Source organism: Cariama cristata, unplaced genomic scaffold (assembly GCF_000690535.1).
Source record: "Cariama cristata isolate BGI_N322 unplaced genomic scaffold, ASM69053v1 scaffold17422, whole genome shotgun sequence".
Lineage (NCBI taxonomy): Eukaryota > Metazoa > Chordata > Aves > Cariamiformes > Cariamidae > Cariama > Cariama cristata.
Window position 1 is genome coordinate 11,317 of NW_009604584.1, and position 13,689 is coordinate 25,005.

Genomic DNA, 13,689 nt, shown 5'->3' on the forward strand with positions numbered 1-13,689 from the left:
TTTCCAACTTGAATTGGGGCTTGTGTCTTAAGAATTTGATTGACTCCACTGACACCATCAGAGGCTTTACAATCTCCTATTTGTCAGGGTTTTATTTACTTTATAAACCTCTGAATGGATCAGAATACGATATTTACTTGAAACATTTAAGTGACTCTTCGATGAGTCATTTTGCAAGTGACTTTTTCCTTCAGCCTCTCTAGGATAACCCAGCCCTACGTTCCAGAAGGGAAATACAAGGGAATAATCCACTGCATTTCCTGTCATTATGATGTTGACTTTCATTGCACTTCCACACAGGGGTCTCAGTCAGCGATTACAGCCCTGTTTTACTGAGCATTTACCCAGTGTAATACACTAAAATGTAATTCCTCTTATTTTTCTCATAGAAATTAGCCCTTCTTTTCATTACAAAGCTCTTTAGTAGTCAGTTACCTTTTTAATATTTAACGCAAAACCAAAAAGAAAACAAACAACACAGTGCTATCAAGGGCTGAAGTGTCTCCATCCACTCAGGAAATACAGTGGATGTACTCTGTTGTCATTCTCTGCCTTGCAAGGCATAACCTCACTTATTCATTCACCAGGATTAAAGGCCATTAATCTCTTTTTTGCATTATCTGTATCTTACTGCATAGGAATCTTCCTCTGAACATAGAATAAAATGTCCTCTTTGTGGTCAGACCCATGCAATTATATATACCTAATGTCTAATCTTAGAGTCATGTTCATTTCTAATTCCACAGAAAACAGGACAAACATCTGGGGCATCAATATCTGTTATCCACCTTTAAAAAAAAATTCCCATTGATTACATCCATTCAAGCACTGACAGAAAATTGTAGCAAGATTTATCTTAAAACAACCCCAAAAGAAGTTTAAAGACATAGTATTTTCTCTTGGAATCTTTTACAAACTATTTTTCTATTTCCCCAATAACGATTTACAAAACCCACCTCCATCATTCTCTTTATTTTTTTTATATGTGACTCTGCCTCTTCCCAGTCCTTCATCTTTTCCTTTGTCTTGTAGTCTTTCAGGAAAACTGTCATTGATCAGATTCTGCCCTGATTTAAACTTTGGGTGGCCCTGCCACTTTTTTAATCAGTATACAGAGCATGAGCATCGCAATTCCACAAAACCTGCAGGGAACAGCCTGCACTGCAAAGTGATTTGCACTGAATAAAATCCAGATGCTGGGAAAGGGGAAAGGGGTGCAAAAATCACCCTTCTTTTTCCACCTGCAGCAAAGGTTACTTTCCTATGTTCTACACTGAAGACCAGCACCAAATATCTCCTTATGTCCTTTGGTCTGGACGCAACAAACATTTAGATACTTGCTTAACCTTAAGCACACAGTTATTCAACAGAGTGCTTTACTTAAATTGATTCCTTACTGTCCTAGTCTTGCATAAATATTCTTAATTACTTGAGATGAATTACAAGTGCATGTATCGGTACTGGCTGAGATTCCAGGTATTTACTTTTTTGGGATCTTATCACAATTAATTTAATGGAAAATTACAAAATGAAACAACTTGCTGTTTTATATTGCAGTCTATGAATTATTAAACTTTAATTACAGTTGCTTTAGGTTTTTTAATCATTCAAGTCAACACTTATAGTCTTAAGCGTTACATACATTTTGAATATTTCATGTATTGATGATTCAAAGTAGCACTAAGCCAAAGTCTTCCCCAGTACTTTATGAATTTTAGAGCATTCATACCAGAAATGACCTAGAGGGCTAAATGTGTCATTGATAAATCCTTCATGCATTGTGCCTATAACTGAGAAAACAGCATAATGCTTCTTTGCGAGGGAGGTTTCAGACTATTCTCATGCAGGGAAAAGAGGCGGTACCATAAAATTTTCCATTATTTTTCTCTCTGATGCAGGGACAGAAAAAGTCCTGGCTAGAAAGTGATACATTCTGCCAGCTTCTGTCAGCATTGGATTTTATACTGAATATGTTTTGATCTTCACAGCAGAATGTCACTTTTGCTTTCCTCTCGAACATCCAGCAAGTAGCACTCTGGCCACCTAGGGATCAAACCAGGAAAATTCTTTTTCCTTGAAAGTCAACTAAAGCTGGTTTTAGACCATGCAAGGCTTAAAACCAGTCAGATAAAACAAGAATTACAAAACCTCAGGCTTAAGATTTCTCTTGATCCTGGCTTTGTGTCAGCTTTATCTGCTAGACCTTGTCCATCTTTGTTGCAAACCCTTACATTTCCTTTGATCCTCACCTCTCTCTACCCAGCTGGAAGCCAGAGCACCATCTGACCTGGTGTTGGACGGAGTGAGCCACAACAGAGAGCACTCTCTTTAGTAAAGTCCCGAGTCAAAATCCCAGCTCCACTAAGAAGCTGGGATTTCACCTCTAGCATGACTATCTTCTCCACTGTCACAGAAGAAATCCTGTAAACGTTAATGGTTTGATATCTTCAAGTCAATGACCCCCACAGCTTAAGTACTTCCTAATAGTTCAAACTATGTACAAAAGTACTCCTTTTACTACCTTCTGTGTAATATTATTTCCAGTCAGTGCTGCACCAGCAATCCAGACACACTCAATATGCAATTTCACAGTACTTGACATACATTTTACTAACAACACATAGTAGCACAAAGATGTCCTCAAAGATTAGGACCCTATTCTCTCTGTTACAAAGCAGTGTAGCAGTAAGGAATAAAACAGAGTGGAAAGCTGCTGAATTCAGAGCTTTGGAGGGGAGGGGAGAGGAGGAGAGGAGCATTTAACACAACAAGGAAAAGTTCAGAAATCTTTGCGTTGTGAGCTATGCTGCTCACACTCCCTTTGAAACTCAACTGTGCAGTCAGTCCTGAAAGCAACTGGACTGAAAAGTGTGAGGTTAGTCCGGACAATTTTAGATTTGTTAGGCTGAGTGGCTAAGAGTCTTAGAATTTGTTTTTCCTAAAATCTCCAGGCCACGGCTCCTCAAGGCCTGTATAGTAAAATCTGTTAGATTCACTTTTTCCTCTCTTGTGCTTTTTTGTGAGAAAAATGAAAGATGCAATATGACACAGAATCTGGAGCTTCACCTAAAACCTGAGAAAGAAGTCAACGCAAATTTTTAAATTCACCTTTCCCCTTCAAAAAAAAATCTACTGTAAAACTAGTATTTAAAGCCCTTCCTTGCTGATTCTCAAAAATGGAGTAGTTCATTATCAAAACTACTGCAGTTTCTTGACAAAATATGTTACTTGCTCAGTCCCAACACAACCAGTCCAAGTGGCAGCAACTTCACATCCCTGGTATAGCAGTTGGGACAGGCTGAGTCCAACTGAATAAGATGGTAGCTCCTCTGGTCTTAACACCAACTGTGCCTGTGAGGTATGAAATAAATCTGAAGCTGTTTCTCCAGACAATAAAGAGAAACAGGATTTCCAGGATTAACAGAACATTGGAATTTTTTTCCACAAAGTGAGCATTCTTATTACAAAATGAAATGCTTTCTTTCTGTTCAAGTATTAATTAAGAATTCACAAGTTACAAAACTTGATATACTGACTGCATGATTCCTTGGAAATTGAAATTGGTCATAAAATAGTTTTGAAGAAGATGACACAGTTTAAGGCGAATGCATCTATAATCATTACATGCTTGTGAAAAATAACACCATGTTTCTTTCACTTCAGGAAAACACTGGAAAATAATTCTTTGTAAGAACAAGGTTTCCTCAATTTCATCAGAAGAAATTAAAAATTCTACAGATTTATGAATTTAAATGCCTATAGAAAAGCTTAAAACTTCATTAAAACTGAACTAAAAAGCAAGCAGGAACGCCATAAGCCAGAAATGCCATAAGCCAGAAAAACCTCTTCCCTTAAACTTCTCCCTTGCTTATATTCAATATCTCTCTACACTTCATTCACTAAAATAGGACACTTGCACAAAAACCAATGGGGATAATGATGTAACACCAGATGTGAGTGCAGTGTTATTATCTATTCAAACGCAGAGATAAGAACATAAAAAGCGTAGCAGTTCAGGCCACAGGCAAGAGCCTTATTCAGGTTTTCTAACTCCTCCCTGCAACACTCATATTCATATCATGTAGCACATGCTTGAGGAGATGGAGACAACCCTACTCTGACGAAAGCTTAGTGATATGGGAGCCCTTCCAAGAAGGTCAGGTCTCTGCTCCTCCCTGTTCTGTGACAGGTCAGCAGCTTCCTTCAGTGACTTATCCTTTTCCATCCAACTGGCTTTTCTCCATATTTGGTTAAAAATGGACAGTATGAAAATGAAACATATTTGATTTACCAAAGAAACTTGCTAAATTTGCACTTAAGTTTGACCTGAATATTCTTTCAAGTTTGGTTCATCTGCCAAGGGATAAAACCAATTATTCATACAGCTTTACTGAAGCAGTTCTGTTGTCACTCTAACACATGATTAACTTTCCAAAAATAAAACACTAGTATTTTTTCCCTCAGTTCCAAAGGCCCGAGATAACCCCCACATTTCATGAGAAATACGCATGTCTTGGATTCCTGAGTGATTCTCAGGATAATAAGCATCATCTGTACAGACTTTCAGCCCAGTGAAGCAACCGAAGTAACAGCCAGCTACCAACCAAAGTAACAGCCAGTTACCAGAACAATAATCTTAACACTATGGTCACCCCATCTTTGACCTCTCAGATCTCAGTTCCCCACTTACACAACCCCGAATCCACCCAGAGCCCCTGCTACCTTTGCTTTTTCCACTTCCGTCTTCTTGTTTCCATCTCAGCACTATCCCTTGATGCCACTCACAACACAGCCTCAGTCACAGAGATGGGACTGCACAGCCAGAGCATGACCTTGTGCCAGAGCTGCAGAACTGGACCTCCAGAGATGTTTACCAGAACTTTTTTAAGGGAAGTCTAGGAGCAAAAATTTCTAACTAAATAGCATGAACTAGAAGGAAAACTATGTTTTATGCCCATTTTCTTTCACTTCTACTAACTCATCCCATTCTCTCCCCATCCTAAGTTCCTCCTCCTGCTTTAAATTGTACATACGTTTAACATACTTTGGCTATAAACAGGACATGTGTTCCTACTTAGCATTTCTCCCTTGACGTGTTTAGCATGTTCCTCACAGAAACGGGACATGTGATTTTGAATACCTTGTGACTAGGAGGACATGGATCCCATTTCCCATTTTCCAGATGGGTGCTCTGATCACAAGACGGTTACCCACCACCACCACCAGAAGCACCAGCAAGCCCAGTTTGTGATCAGGAAATTTCTAAAGGGAGTTTGTCTCCACAGGCAGGGTCTTTAAGTGTAAATTTTTCACAGTTCTTTGATGCCAGTTCCTCATGCACATGTAAGTCTTGTTGCATGTGCCCAGACTTCTCGTTAAACCTAAGCCTTGTTGAGGGGCCCTCAGCTTCAGTCAGGACAGAGGGGCTTGTAAAGCACTCCATCTTTGTTTATGAAGGTGTAAGTAATGGGAAATCAGTTCCATCCATCCCTGTGTAGGTGCACTTGGGCAGTATTCTTGTATGTGCAAAGTCTCATAGCCTGAGCTTCTCAGGGCAATGTTTGTTTTCCTGGGGCACTCAGAATTTTAATTAGTCAACAACTGTCTTTGCAACTCGTTAACCACTTTCACAAACACTCCAGTGACCTTTGTTACTGTTCTAAATAGTAAGAAAGTTTTGTTTCTCAGCGAATAATTGCAAAAGAATACATCTGTCCTATGCCTGTTATACTCTCAATAAGCTATTTACTGATCAGAGCAATCAAGGTGGATTAAGGGGTTTATATTACTAATACTTAACAGAAATGTTGAGTTCCAGCCACAGAAATTAAATCAAACTGAATTTGAGACTACAGAATCAGGGCCTGATTTGTCAGGTTTGTTTATATAAATTATAATCTAAACTATAGCCAAAAATCTATCTTTTAATAAGTGCACAGGATGCATCCAGCTGCTGCTGTGATCTACTATCGGCAGTTCTCACAGCCTGAATCGCAGATGTCTCAATATTTGGTGTTCCCCTGAAAGTTGGAGCCGTGGTGTGAGAACTGCTTCCACAAAAACAATGCACGAGTACTGTCTAGTATTTAGACTTACCAGGTAAACATATAAACACGAACATAAAAAAGATTGCAAATCAAACAAATTTGAAATGAAGAAAAGAGTAGTATTTTATTTTAAAAGCAACCTCAGTATTTTGGTGTTATTTTTCCCTGATGCTAAGAAATGAAAGAATCATTTGCCCCATTTTCAGCCTGTCCTAATCTGCCATTCTGTAGGATTATGAAAAAGTACATAATTTTAAGTGGCAGCCTTGAAATTCGTACTTATCCAAGATTACATTTTCTACCCTAGGTAGTCAAGGACTTTGTACATCCCCAAGAGTGTCTTCAGGAAATTTCAAGCTAAAAGAGCCTCCAGAAACATCAAAGAAATTGAGAAAGGCTGAAAAAAGGCAGTTCTTCATATATTTTACTCCTATGATTGTCAATTAAGATTTGATTAAGAAGGGAACAAACAACTCTGATACTTTAAATTTGTAACTGTCTGCTTCTTCCGCTATCAAAGAAAGAAACCTTGGAACCCGGGGAACAATAGAGAGCAAAAAGGAAGGTCAGTCTGTGTTTTCCTGCATGGACATGCAACTAGATAGCTGGATGAATACAACTACTCCCTTCTAAATAAACATGTTTAATTGTAATTGAGATACGATCCCACATTTGGCAAATAAAATGTGAATTCATTAGTGGAAGGACAGTTTTTTGTACTGTGTAGCTGGGGAAGATTCAAATAGACAAATTGCACAATCTATAATTCCCAGGGATTTGTAAGGGAAACAGATATCTAAGTCGTGAGAATTAAATTATCGCACTAAGAATTGCCATCTGCGTTCCTATCTCATGTGATCAGAAAGACTTCAGAAAAAAAGCAGGCTGCTTAACTCATGGTTGGCAGATGCAAGACCTCTGACTTCATTTACAAAAATAAACACTCACATGAGCAAACACAAAACCAAAACCCCATACCCATATAGGACCTCTTTTTCAGTGCTTCTTGTAGCTGCTGTTTGTCCATGGGTCTTATGTGGCAGAAAGAACAACCGCCAACAAACATATAATCCATTGCTTGCTCTGAAAAACCTTGGGTTTGGGTTTTATGCATTTTTTGGTACATGTAGATTTATATAAAGAGAACAAAGCAAAGATAACAAATATATCCTTTGGAATCACTTTGATTTCCAGTACTGAAATCCAATAGTTTTTGTAATATCATTCTTATCTCCTGTTATCGTGTTGATGCTAGAGAAGGGAAGGTAACTCAGTGCTTATGCTGCTGGGTCCCGTGCTCCCGTACAAATGTCACCAGGATGTCAGATATGCTTCAAGCCACAAGATTGTGCAGAGAAGGAGAGGAAATCAGGAGAGCGCGCTGCCAGTCTTTTTCCTAATGTTCATGTGGTTGCCTCCGCAATTCTTCTGGGAGAGAAGTTACTCAAAAGGATTTTCTTTTTTAACACTACAGTGGTGGAGCTTTCTTAAAACTCTCTTTGGAGGACTGAGAAAAGATGGGAAATTTTTTACAAGAAACATAATTTTTGTTTGAAATGATAAAGTAATTTCCAAAGCTGAAATATGCAGACAGAACCGGTTGGGTTCTGGGGAGGATGGGGGGAGATAAATGAGACAGAGGCGGGGTTAGGTGTTGTTAAAAGCGTAACTCTGATTAAAAAGAAAAAAAGAGAAGAGGGAAGAGGAGGGGAAGTACTTTCACTGAGAAAACTAGATAGCTGTAAGATGTAGCACACCTTGAAGTTACAACTTGTATGTCATGTGGCTGTCACTACATTTACTCAAGTTTTTACAATCATGTGCTGTGAAAAGAAATAAGGATCCCTAAAAACTTCAAAAAGCCTTTGAAAAACTCTCAAAAAGTAAACAGGCATAAATAAACCATCCCAAAACTGGTAAGTACTTAAAACTGAGTCTGGTATTAATGTATAATGTATTTAAGAAAGATCCCTAGATTCAAATAGTTTAAAGATCAATAATTTATGCTTCAGGTCTTTTTACTGAGGTCATTATTTCCAAGGCATCAATCAAAGGAAAATAGTTTAAACCAGATATTACAGCAGTGCTATAAGCACTATTCGAAATGTAGCTTTTAAGAATATAGAATGAGAACACCTGTGCTACGAGTTTTTTTCAGACTAAGCCACTGTTCCAGTGAAGCTTAAAAAGTAATCACCCAACAACTCACATAGTCTTGTAACCAAATACATTTTTAGGATTTCCTTCTAATACTATAAATGTTACATTTCTGAATTTTATTATCATCTTTAAGCAGTGAAATGAATTCACCAAAAAGCCTTCAAAAATATCCGTGTTTAGCAATCTCATATTCTGAAACTAATTTCATTCCTACTAAATCTCATGAAATTATCACAGGTCTCATAATTACTTTTTTGTTTGTTTCTCTTTAGCACGCCAACTTCTTTAGGCATAAGAATAAGCAAAGGATAAGCCTGTAAAGTAAATATTTACATCAGAGCCAAGGGACACACAAGCACTTCCAAGCTCCCACATTTGGGAAGCACAGCCCAGGTTGAGCCTGTATCAGGGTAAGACCTGAGGACCAACCATTCCCCTCCTGCCTACTCAAGATCTGGTCCTAGTCTCAAGTCCAAGGAATCTCTGTTTGTCTTATTCAATGTTTCTTCATGATTTTGAAGATGAGGTAGTCTTGACATATGCTCCATTACTTTTAATGATACATTAAACCTCAGAAAAGTTTTTAACAGTCATCCCAACCACAAAGGAAAATCTCTGAAGTTAGATTTTCTGAAAAGATGGCTGTCCTAAGTCAGATATATAAAAGGCCTTCCTAGGTCAGATATATAAAAAACCTTGTGGAGATGTGGAAAGTGTGAGCTAATGCCCTTTAGATAAAAGTTATACCACATCTAGTGAAGTGTTTACTCTAGCATAGACTTTTAAAGTTCACCTTCGAGTACTATTAATCTATTCTGGTGAAATAGAGCTAGTTCCTCTGTAGTCAGCTACTTGGCCATTGATATAAATTTCTTAATTTCCAAAGGCAAGTTAGGCTATCAAGAACAGAAGAAATAAAAAATGTGTATCTAAGGACATATGCTGTATCACCCAGGAACAGATTTAATTTATGCCTCTCTGAATTCTTCAAAATGTTTCTTGCACTTAAATATACTGTAACAGTTAACAAATGCTCATTCAGCTAAATGAACACCCAATGTCCTCAGCCAGCACAGACAAGGTCAGATGAAAGACAGAAGCTCTGCTGAATAAGTAATGATGAAAGTTCATGTGCTGAGAAAGACAACTGATAAAACCACTGAGGAACGAAGAGAGACACTTACCAAACGCAGCTCCTGGTTATTGTGTAGGCAGTGCGGAAGGTTCTGCTTTGTAGGCATGGCCGTGCGGTGCAATTTAGCATCACGAATAAGCAACTAAGCTCGGAATAAGCACCAAAACAAAACAAAAAGAGCAAGAAATATGTTGCATCAGGACTATGCTGAATCCAGGCTAATTAGCCTTGCTATCCAGCAGAGCTAATTTACTCTGGAAGAGCACGAAATTGCTCCCGCACCCCAGGCAGGGCCTTTGCAGCTCAGCCCATGGCACCGCCTGGACATTCCCCTTCACACAGACGTGGCTCAGCAATCCCTTGCAGGAACACAGCCCACAGCCCTCTCCTGTGATACAGCAGAGCTCTTACAAATCATTCTGTTGATGTCATTTTGCAGCCTTGAAGGTACAGTGTAGAGAAGACACGGGATGATACCCTGCAGAGAGAAGCTCTGGCCTCGCTAAAGGGCGGGGTGAACTACTCGCCAACTTGAATAGGGTCAGAATTTCCCTTTCCTTGTAGTGAGTCCCAAGCTGTTCAACCCAGCATCAGCTACTTTTATAGTCATAAGACTTTACCTCTGAGTTCACTCTGGATGGAATTTTTTGCTTAATGTGTAAGGATCATCTCAGCTATGTCTGAAATGCTCTGACCCTTGGGGTCGAGAGGCCACGACATCCATTTCATTCGGGCAACATCTCGAGGCTGTTTTTCAGAAAGGAAAGAAAAAGAAAATTCTTCAAAAGAAACTGCAAGTAAAAGGTAGATGAGGAGAATGTAAATGTTGGCTTGGCTGAAATATAGCTGGGACAGTTCAAGTTGGCATCTGTATATTTCAAAAAAGTGCCAGAGTAATCACAAACTGCAGTGCTCCTTATTGTGCTTCCTTGAACTTTGAACATCCATCAGCAAAGTATAATTTGTACCGCTACTCTTTCATTTTCTCTCTGTATTATATGTTTATATATATTACCTTATAGTGCTGATGAACAGAAGCAGGCCTTTGTATTTCCTGTCTTTAAAGTACTGCTTTTTTCTTACGCTTATGGAATAGCTAAAAGTCCAAAAGTCAGCAGTACTTCACATTCTCCTCTTGCTTGCCTTATTGTATGTTTGCATGCTTCAACTGCCAAAGTATATTCAGCTCTCTCAAGTCTATTCCCATTCTTTTTTCTCATCAGTAATTTTTTTGCATAAGCTCTTTCATCAATCTTCCCTTGAGCCATAAATTTTAATCTTTTCTATGGTTTAAAATTGCACTGTAAGGGCCACTCTTTCTACATGTACTGCTTAGCACCAGCACATCCTCCAGTTTCTTCTAACTCCTTTCCTGGTGACGAAGAGTTCTACCAACCTCCCATCTTATCTTTAACAAATAATTATTCCAGCAGATATTTATTTAATCCTCTCACACAAAGATTTTTGGTACACTGTTTACTTTCTCTGTCAACTCATACAGTGGGAGGAAAGGAACTTAGCTTTTCTGGTATCAAGAACATTTCCAGTAACATAAAAAACGGTCTTTAAGGTGAGGGTGCTGGTTCTAGGAGACAAGTGATGATAAATAAAAGCACAAAAGATCAAAAGATTATTTAATGCAGTTATCTAGGCTTGTATTCTTACAACTGCATGCAATATAGAGTGAAGGAAGAGTTTATCAGAGACCACAATGGCTTAAGAATCCTATTTACCAAGTAAAAACTGTGTAGACAAAGCTGAGACCTGACGGACATGCTGAGAATCTCACTTTCTACATATAGCACCCAGGTGTGGGGGGTTTTTTTTCTTTTTCTAGAAAAAGTCAGCTGTCAACAGCATCACTGTCTGCACCTTCCGTGCCTCAGGTGAGAGCTGTTCTCAAGCAGGTTATGAGACAACCAGAAAGCGAGAAGCCTACCCCCATCGATGGGTAGCAATTTCATGGTATGGCATTCAGAAATTTTTGTCATTTATAACAGCCACGTTTTGATCAAAAATTGAGGGTTTCTTGTTACTCCTTAAAGGGCTCATATATGTATGCCAAATGTGTTCACTCAAGAGTTATGGATACAACCAGAAAAATAAACATTTGAATAACAATGGAAATTTGCCAAGGTGGATTTGAAACAAGATTTGGATGGCATTTTCAAAATGTTGAATATTTCCTATGCTAGAAAGTACAGAGTCAGGTGCTCCTTTTTTTTTTTTCTCCTAAGGAGTGGGAGGGTCACATCCATACAATCACTTCAGCCAAAAAAAATTAGATTAAAATGGATAAAATTTAAAACAATATTTCAAATTTATGAATCAAAATATTCCAATTTCTTTTTACTTAGTCTTTGCACAAGTAAATTTGCATTTAATCATGAGAAATAAATTAATTTCATCAAAATTTTCAAAAATAATTAATTTATTCAAAAAACATGGTGATTTTTTAATGGTTTCATTTGTCCAGTGGCCTGAAAAATTAAACCTTTAAAATAAAACTGAGTTCAAATGTTAAGAAAACCAGTTTCATATCAGAGGAATACTTTCTTAACATACTTAATGAAAGTATCATAGTCTTCATCAGAAATGTTTGCAGTCTAAAAACAAAGAACATCCAAAAATCCACTTAGTTTTATGTTTGTTTACTTTCTGCGTTACTAGCGTAACTGCAGAAGACAGCAGCAAAAGCTCTTACAATGCCATATCTAGAAGAGTTAGCAGGTACACTAATTGGGCTAACGTCTCTCTAGGTACTTAGTCTTTACGTAGAGATTTTTTTTCTTTGTGCTTCTCATGTGCTTATAAATTTAATAGATAGTCTCTCAAAGCAAAATTTGTCCATAGCTTTTACAAAGCTGCCTGGGCTATACATTCATTCTACAAATTGCCATAACCACTTTTGCTGTCTCTACCATGCTTAGAAAAGCCTCTGATTCATGAGAAATGTTTCATACACTAAATGTTAATGAAATGGACAACGGAATGATCCCAATCAGTCAAAACTGTCTGTTGACTGCACATTACAAAGAAGATGTATAAGCAACACTGAACGAAACAGCAGGCCTATTATTTATAAAACTGATCGTAGCATCTGAAACACAAATCCACTATCCATCTCAGCATTATACTTCAGTAAAGTGTGAGCAGCTGATTTTAATATTGATAATTTACTGTACATTCTTATCCTATTTCCTAAAAAAAATATGGACTAGCTATTTTATTTTCTGAAAAGGAAACCAACATACACACATGAAAAACTTGTTCATTTATCATTTATATTCACCTGTCAATTCCCTCTCATCTACATAGAAATCATTCTTTTCACTATACAATTGCCTATTTTATGATGGTCTAGAAAATTTACTTGTTTCTTTTGTTCCTGCAATCTATCTTAAGGATATATAATTGCAGTTCTATTTCAAACATTATTTTTACCTAGTCAAAAGCCTTTCACTACCCATCCAGCTGGCCGTAAACCATTTTTCATGCTGTAACTAAAGATGAACAAAACAAGAATTGAAGTGATAAGAGTTAATGAAGTGAGCTCTACTCAGAGTAGCCAAGTCAGGTCCAGACATAGATTTCATCAGATATAGGGGAATGTCCCCCATATGAGATCAAGTCCAACAGTTAAGCTTAGTCCATTCATAACAACTGGTTATCCTGCAATACTTAGTACTATTGAGAAATTTCATTCTTAATAGCACACTAAATTCTTTCCATTAAGTTCATAGGGTATAATCTAGATTTTTGGTTAAATAAATCAAACGTCACGTGTTAGATGTGTTATAAAGTAACCTTTTGCACTGCATCAAAGCGTACACCAAAAAATAGGCTGCTTTGATGCCACATACGACTACAAGTAATAAGGTTCTGAAAGCAACTCGTTGAAAAATAAGTGTCTCACATACCAGGCAGGTGCGAGTCATTTTGCCGTGGATTTCCCTCATGTTCAGACAATGCATTTAGGAAACACGAGTTATCTCTCTATAATCTTGTCTGCCCTGAAGTATTGTGGAGGGTCATCACAGCATTGTAAGCACACCTGTGAAACACCACAACTGGGAGTCTGTCCATCAATCAAAGCACAGAAACAACAGCTCAAGACATTGCTATAATTTCCTAATGATAAAGCAGTGTTGTTGTCATTTACTTTGGAGACTTCCCTCAGTCAGGCCAGATAAAGAAGTGTAGAGAGGCATCATAAGTGATAGTCTTGAAGCAAAGAAAGAGTAAGTGACATGCTCCAAATAATCAGCTCTTTCAAATCCCAGTTTTACTTGCAAGATTACCCTACTCATCTCCTTTCCAAGAGTGCTTCTCCCAGGGTAATTTTAT